The 7,500-nt window shown below is 37.5% G+C and overlaps 1 protein-coding gene and 1 long non-coding RNA gene across 2 annotated transcripts in view; one reads left to right on the forward strand and one right to left on the reverse strand.

Annotated features, from left to right (window-relative positions):
• LOC126997853 (uncharacterized) overlaps positions 1-3,603 on the forward strand; it is a 7,684-nt gene extending 4,081 nt beyond the window's left edge. The window contains exon 2 of the long non-coding RNA XR_007752416.1: positions 1,831-3,603. This is a non-coding gene — a long non-coding RNA (uncharacterized LOC126997853). The remainder of the gene's footprint in view (positions 1-1,830) is intronic.
• LOC126997850 (uncharacterized) overlaps positions 1-7,500 on the reverse strand; it is an 86,312-nt gene that overhangs the window by 59,266 nt on the left and 19,546 nt on the right. The window lies entirely within an intron of this gene.

A 7,500-nucleotide genomic window follows, 5' to 3' on the forward strand; every position in this document is an offset into this window, starting at 1 on the left:
AGAGAGAGAGAGAGAGAGAGAGAGAGAGAGAGAGAGAGAGAGAAATAGAATGGAAGAGGGAAGAAGATAAAAAGGAAGGAAGGAAAGAGTGAAGGAAAGAGAGATAGAAGTAAAGAATGAAGAAGAAAAAAAGTATATGTAAAACACTGGTTAGGAAAATAGAAAAAAAATCAAAACAAAAGAGCGAGATAGGAAAACGTGGGAGCTAGGATAATAAAGGAAGAGAAGGAATGGAAAGGGAGGGGAAGAGTAAATGAGAGAGAAGGAAACGAGAAAAACGGAAGAGGAAAAGAGAAATGGAAGAAAGCAAGGAATAGATGAAAGGAAAAAGGGAAAGGACGGGGAAGAAAAGGAAAGAGAAAAGACGGAAGAATAAAAGAGGAAAAAGGGGGATTGAGGGAGGAAAATGGAGAGGGCGTTAAGGAAAAGGGAAAATGGCTAAGGAGGAGGAAGAGGGAGACTAAGAAAAAGGGAAACGGGAAAGGAAAGAAGAAACAGGGGAAAGGAAGCAGTGAATAAATAGGAGAAATGGCGAAGAAAGATAAAAATAAGGAAGAGGCAGGAGGAAGATGGGAAGGAGAAGCGATGGAAGAAGAAGGAAAAGGAGAATTGAGGAAGGAAAATGGAGAGGGCGTAAAGAAAAAGGGAAAATGGCTAAGGAGGAGGAAGAGGGAAATAAAAAAAGGGAAACGAGAAAAGAAAGAAGGAATAGAGAAAAGGAAAGAAGGAACAGGGGAAAGGAAAGAAGGAACAGGGAAAAGGAAAGAAGGAACAGGGAAAAGGAAAGGAGGAACAGGGAAAAGGAAAGAAGGAACAGGGAAAAGGAAAGAAGGAACAGGGAAAAGGAAAGAAGGAACAGGGAAAAGGATAGTAGTGGGGGAAGGAACAGGAAAAGGAAAGAAGGAACAGGAAAAGGAAAGAAGGAACAGGGGAAAGAAGGAACAGGGAAAAGGAAAGAAGGAACAGGGAAAAGGAAAGAAGGAACAGGGAAAAGGAAAGAAGGAACAGGGAAAAGGAAAGAAGGAACAGGGAAAAGGAAAGTAGGAACAGGGAAAAGGAAAGAAGGAACAGGGAAGAGGAAAGAAGGAACAGGGAAAAGGAAAGAAGGAACAGGGAAAAGGAAAGAAGGAACAGGGAAAAGTTAAAGAAGGAACAGGGAAAAGGAAAGAAGGAACAGGGAAAAGGAAAGAAGGAACAGGGAAAAGGAAAGAAGGAACAGGGAAAAGGAAAGAAGGAACAGGGAAAAGGAAAGAAGGAACAGGGAAAAGGAAAGAAGGAACAGGGAAAAGGAAAGAAGGAACAGGGAAAAGGAAAGAAGGAACAGGGAAAAGGAAAGTAGGAACAGGGAAAAGGAAAGTAGGAACAGGGAAAAGGAAGCAGTGAATAAAGGGAAGAAAGGGCGAAGAGAAAAAAATAGGGAAGAGGAAGAGACATGAAAGGGACAGGAAGGCAGGAGGAAAATGGGAAGGAAGCGTCTGGTAAAGTTGGCTCTCGCTATCAAGGGAAATATAGTTTTTGTTGATGTGTTTAATTAACTTAGAGAGAGAGAGAGAGAGAGAGAGAGAGAGAGAGAGAGAGAGAGAGAGAGAGAGAGAGAGAGAGAGAGAGAGAGAGAGAGAGAGGGAGGGGGGAGAGGAGAGGCTGGAGAGGCAATGAGGACGCATAGTTAATGAGGAATCCACACCCACCTTCTCTCTCTCTCTCTCTCTCTCTCTCTCTCCTATAATGCAACGAAAGCTTTCCTAAATATCTGTAACGCCAAAAGATTTATATAAAAATAACAACAACAACAACAAAAACAATGATGATGATGATGATAATTACCAACAGAGCGAGGGAAAGAAAACGGGAAGTTGTCTGTTGAAGGAGGAACATAAAGGAAACTAACAGACAGACAGACAGACAGACAGGTAAACAAACGGAGCAAGAGAAAAAAGAACAGAGACGCGGACACATACCAAACAGCAAAAAGAGAAAAACGAAAAGAAAAAAGAAAGAGGTAAATACAAGAAACAAAGCGAAACCAAGAGACAGAGAAAGAGAAAATCAGTGAAGGAAACGAAGGAGACAAACCAAAAAAAAAAAAGAAAAGAAAAAAAAACAGCGAAAATTAAAGTGCACGAGAAAGAGAGAAAACTTATGATGGAACTAGAATAAAAAAATAGCAATAAAAAGTGAGAAAAAAGAAAAAAAGCAAGAAAGAAAGCGAAGCAGAAACTAACACAAAGGAAAGAGGAAGAAAAAACAAAAAAAAATTAGAAAAAGAGAATTGGAGAAAAGAAGAGGAAAGAGAAGAAGAGAGGGAAGGACACAAAACAAAATAAAAGAAGAGACCAAAGAGAAGAGAAAAACAAAAGAACAAAGAATAACCAACAACAGAAATCAATAAAAAAATAGAAAGACGTAAAAAGATAAAAAGAAAAGAGGAGATAAGAAAAGAGAAGACAAGAGAAAAGAGAATAAAGGAGAAGAAAATAAAAAAAACGAAAAGCATAACCAACAACGGAATCCAACAACAACAACAACAACATAGAACGAAATAAAAAGCTAAAAATAAAACCGAATAAAGGAAGGAAGAATAAGAGGCGAAAAGAAGAAAAAAAAGGGCAATAAACGAGTCGACAAATCAGGGCAAGAACGAAGCAGGGATTGAAACGTGAGATGAAGCTCCGAAACTGACTGAGACGAAGCAGTAAACCGGCGGCCCTTTCATCCCTGTGGACCCTTGGGAGGAGGAGGAGGAGGGAGGAGGAGGGAAGAAGAGAAGAAGGAAGGAGGCAAAGGAGGAGGGAGCGAAAAAAGGACACTAAGGAGGAGGAGAAGGAGGAGGAGGAGGAGGGAGCAGTGAAAGAAGATTAAGGAGGAGGAGGAGGCGGAGGAAGAGAAGGAGGAGTAAAAGGAAGGCTAATAAGAAGCCAAAAAGAGAAGAAAAGGAAGAAAGAAGACAAGAGGAGAGAAAGGAGGAAGGGAAGAGTCAAAATAAAGAGGAAAAAATAAGAGAAAAATTAAGGAGAGGGAGGAAGATGAAGAAAACAGATAACTGGACGTAAGGAAAAGCAAGAGGAAGAGGAAGAGGAAGAGAGTAGTAAAATAAGAAAGCAGCAAGAGGAAAGAGGAGCAGAGAGAGGAAGAGAAAGTGGAATCAGAGGAATTGAAAAAGATTAGGATTGAAAAGATTAGGGGAAAGGAAAGAGGAACAGGAGGAGAATGAGGAAGTGGAAGCAAAATATTGGGAGGTATTAAGATTAAGAGAAACACAGAAAGAGGAAAGAGGGATTAAAGAAGAACATGAAAAGGACGATAATCTAGAGAAAAGAAAAGAGTAAAAACAATCGAACTAAAAAAACAAGAAGGGAAAGAAGAAGAAAAAGAAAAAGAAGAGGAAGAAGAAAAAGAAAAAGAAAACCAAGAAAAATAAGGAAAAGAAAAAAAGAAAATAGACAAGAACAAAAGACAAAACAACAAGAAAATAAACAAGATAAAAAAAAAACACAAAAGCAAGGCGGCAAAGACAAAGCAGAAAAGAACGAGAAGAAAAGCAAAATAAACAACGTGACAAAAAGCAAGATAGTGAAAAACAAAAACATGAACTAGAACACGAACGGGGGGAACAACAACAATCACAACAACAACAACAACAACAACAACAACAGCAAGAGGAGTACCAGGCAGATCGAGGCGGCGGCATGAACTACGAGGAGGTGCGGTGTGGCTGCCTGTGGGCCAAGCTGCACTACCTGACGCGGGTCGTGGGAGTCTCCACATCACTGGGTGGGTGTGATTCAATAAGACGCATATTACGGCAGATTCTTTAAACGTCGTATTGGCATTTGTTAAGCTGTGTGGCTAGTTTGGGTTTATAGTTCCATTTCTGAGACGGGGTTAGTTAGAAGTGTTGGGTTTTCACAGAGTTAGATCGATATATTACAACCCCAATCAAAATTTAGCGAGTTTTTTTTAGAGTTTTATGCAGGCTTCCTTTTCATGGCGGGCATTTTGGTATTTAGCAGGCGTTTTAGTTTTCATTTCATGCTTTTTTTCTTTATTTTTGCCCTTGAGCTGCTTCCTTTCTGAAACGGGGTAAGCTAGAAGTGTTGGGTTTTCACAGAGTTAGATCGAGATATAACAACCCAAGTCGAAATTTAGTGAGCTTTTTTATAATTTTATGCAGGCTTTTTTTTATGGCGGGCTTTTTGGTATTTAGAAGGCGTTTTAGTTTTCATATCGGGCATTTTTTTGTTTTCATTTAGTCTTACCCTTGAGCTGCTTCCTTAACTGTAAAAGAAAAAAAAGTTATATAAAAAATCAACAAAACCAATAACCACGCCTTGAATAACGAGCAAAGTAAGACAAATCAGCCACATTACTGTTCGTGACGACTATTACGACGTTTAAAAGATCTGGCGTTTGTCTTTGGTAACTCCATTCTCTCTTAGTTAACCTTAATATTTTCCCATTTTTTCCTTCATACTTTTGTTCGCGTGTCATTCCCTTCACGTTTTGGTCTGCTGCTGCGTGACGTGGTAAATATTCTCTAATGCTTTCTTTTCTTCCTCTATTTCCTTGTGTTTCTTTCTCTCTTCCTTTATCTCATTGTTTTTTTCTCTTTTTATGCCATTGTATTTCCTTCCTCCCTTTCTTTATTCCATTATGTGTCTTGGTTCATTTTGTTCTCTTTTCTGGTTATCCTTTGAAGCTTTTTTTGACCATTTTTTATTATTTTTTTAGCGTTTTTGTTAATGCTCTTATTCATTTTTACCTTTAGTCTTTCTTTATTTTATTTTGTCGATTCGCTTTCTTCTGTTTTCTGGTGCAGTCTTTATTAATGTTCTTCCTTCTTCTTCTTCTTCTTCGAGTGTAAAAAGTCATAAGTCATGTTATCCTTGTATAATTCAATGGTAAAACCGCGCCTCGAATATGCAGGATAGTTCTGGTCTCCTAATTACAGGAAGGACATTGAAGTAATGGAAAGGGTTCAACGACGCGCTACGAAAATTATTCCAGCCTTAAGGGATCGACCGTACGAGGAACGATCAAGCGACTCAATCTCTCGACACTGGAGAAAAGACGTCTACGAAGGAATACGAGTGTTTAAGTACCAGAAAAGATTCAATAACGTCGACCATTCCAATTTCTTTGAACTACAAACCAACTCAACGACTAGAAATAACGATTTATCCATTCAAGCGAGGCGATGAAGAACAGACTTTGGCAGGAGTTTCTTCTCAAAACAAGTCATCCGCCACTGGAACAATCTTCCCTCAGAAGTAGTAAATGCAAATACCCCTTGGTCACCCTAGAACCTTTTTTCTAGCATGCGTAACGTTTTTTTAATTCAATTTCTCTCTTTATTCACTCAGGTTTCTTGAATTGTTTTGTTAGGTTTTCTGTTTCTCCGGTTGCTGCTCTCTCTTAATATCCCTATTTTCATATCTTTTTAGTTATTTATTTTTTCTTTATCTTTTTCTAACTGTCAGTCGATTTTTTGTTTTGTTTTTCTGATTTTCTTTTCAAATTTTCTTTTTTGTCATGATTTTGGTAATTCTTAGTTTTTTATGTTAATATTTTTTCTCTTTCTTTGCAATAATATATTTTTTCGCTTCTGTTGTTTTATTCATATTCCCATTTGATGATTTCTCTTTTTTCTCTCCATCACTATTTTGACCGGTTTATAGTTTTCTGTATCGAGCTGTGTATTCTCTTTCTCTTTCTCTTTGTGTCTATCTTGACTTTTGTTGTTCACTTATTTTGTTTCTTTTCTTGTCTTCGCGTGGTCCTTCTGCTGTCTTTTCTTAGCTTAGTACACGAATGTTCATATCTCCTCCTTTCCTCCGTAGCGTCATTTTCTCGTATTTGTTGTCTTCATTATCCACTTTTCCTTTTTGTTGTTACGGTGAAGAAAGCAGCTCAAGGGACAAAAACACAAACGAAGAGAAGCCCGCTAAAAAAAAAAGTTCATCTGTCCTTTGTCTCCATCTTCTTTGTCTTCATTTTTTTTCTCTTTCTTTGTCTTAGTGTTAGCATGTAGTTTTGTGATCGTGTTCCTGAGTCTTTGATCTTTTAATGAGACTTTCCTTGTTATTTCCGGTGTGTGTTATCTTCTTAGCGTTTTAATTTCTCGTTAGTTCCGCCTCACGGTGTATGCTCAGTGTTATTAATGTGTTTTTCACCTCGATACGCCCTTTGTACATTTACTTCGTTCATTTCTTGTGCAACGTCTTTGTATATATCCATTGTATCTATTGTATTGTATTTGTATATTGTAGCTGTGGGTCAAAGCACCAAACATTTCGTATTTGACAAGGCTTTCATAGGTGTTGTGGGCATTTCCAGGAGCAGTCTTATGACCCTGGTGGTAGTGTGACCCTTCCTCTATACCGTGGACTTAAAGAAACACTCATTAGAACCAGACTGACCCCTCTTTGACCCTTAGAAATAGCCGATGTGAGAAGCTGAAGTGTCTTATAATACCTGCCTATGTGTTGCATCTATTTATGAAGAAACAATTTTATTCGCCTCTTCATTCATTTATCCCGGTAGCAGCGACGGGCAAAATTTGTGGCTTTACCGTGTACCAGCGACGGGCCACATTTTTGCCATGATATAAACCCCCGAAAATAGATAATGTATAAACTGATCACAAATGCGTTGATACGTATTATGAAATGGTTTGCGTGAGTGATGATTTTTTTTTTTTTTCTCGCTAAGAGGGACCTTTAAGAAACATGATCCCTGCAGCTATCAGGTTATATATTTCTTCATCCATCCTTTCCTTTTTTCTTTTCTTTTTTACTTCCGGAGCAACATTTTACGAGACCCATTAATCACGAAAACAATATATATTCATCTATCACATACTAATATTTTACCTCTATGAAGAAACTCACTAATTTACCCACTTAACCATTCACTCGTATCTGTATTCATCCTTTTCCTACTTTCCTCTTTTACTTCCAACGCAACATTTTACTAGATCTGTCAAGCAAGAAAGCAATACATATTCACCTATCAACATCTTAATATTTACCTGTCTATGAAGGAACATACTAATTTGTCCTCTCCTTCATGAATCAGTATCTATATTCATTTTTTTTTTCATGTTTTTATTGTATTTTCAGCATAACATTTTACTAGACCTGTCCATCAAGAAAATAATATACATTCAACTATCTGCATCTTAATATTTTACCTATCCGTTAAGAAACATACTAATTTGTCCTCTCCTTCATGAATCAGCATCTTATTCATCCTTTTCTTGTTTTTTTTTATTGTATTTCCAGCGTAACATTTTACTAGACCTATCCATCAAGAAAATAATGTACATTCAACTATCAGCATCTTTATCTTTTACCTATCCGTTAAGAAACATACCAATTTGTCCAATCTTTCATTCATTCGTATCTAGATTAATCATTTTCTTGCTTGTTTATTGATTTAGAGGGTAACAATTTACTAGAAACCAATACATATTCACCTATTAACATCTTAATATTTACCTAT

This window comes from Eriocheir sinensis, chromosome 13 (assembly GCF_024679095.1).
Source record: "Eriocheir sinensis breed Jianghai 21 chromosome 13, ASM2467909v1, whole genome shotgun sequence".
In the NCBI taxonomy this organism is placed as follows: domain Eukaryota; kingdom Metazoa; phylum Arthropoda; class Malacostraca; order Decapoda; family Varunidae; genus Eriocheir; species Eriocheir sinensis.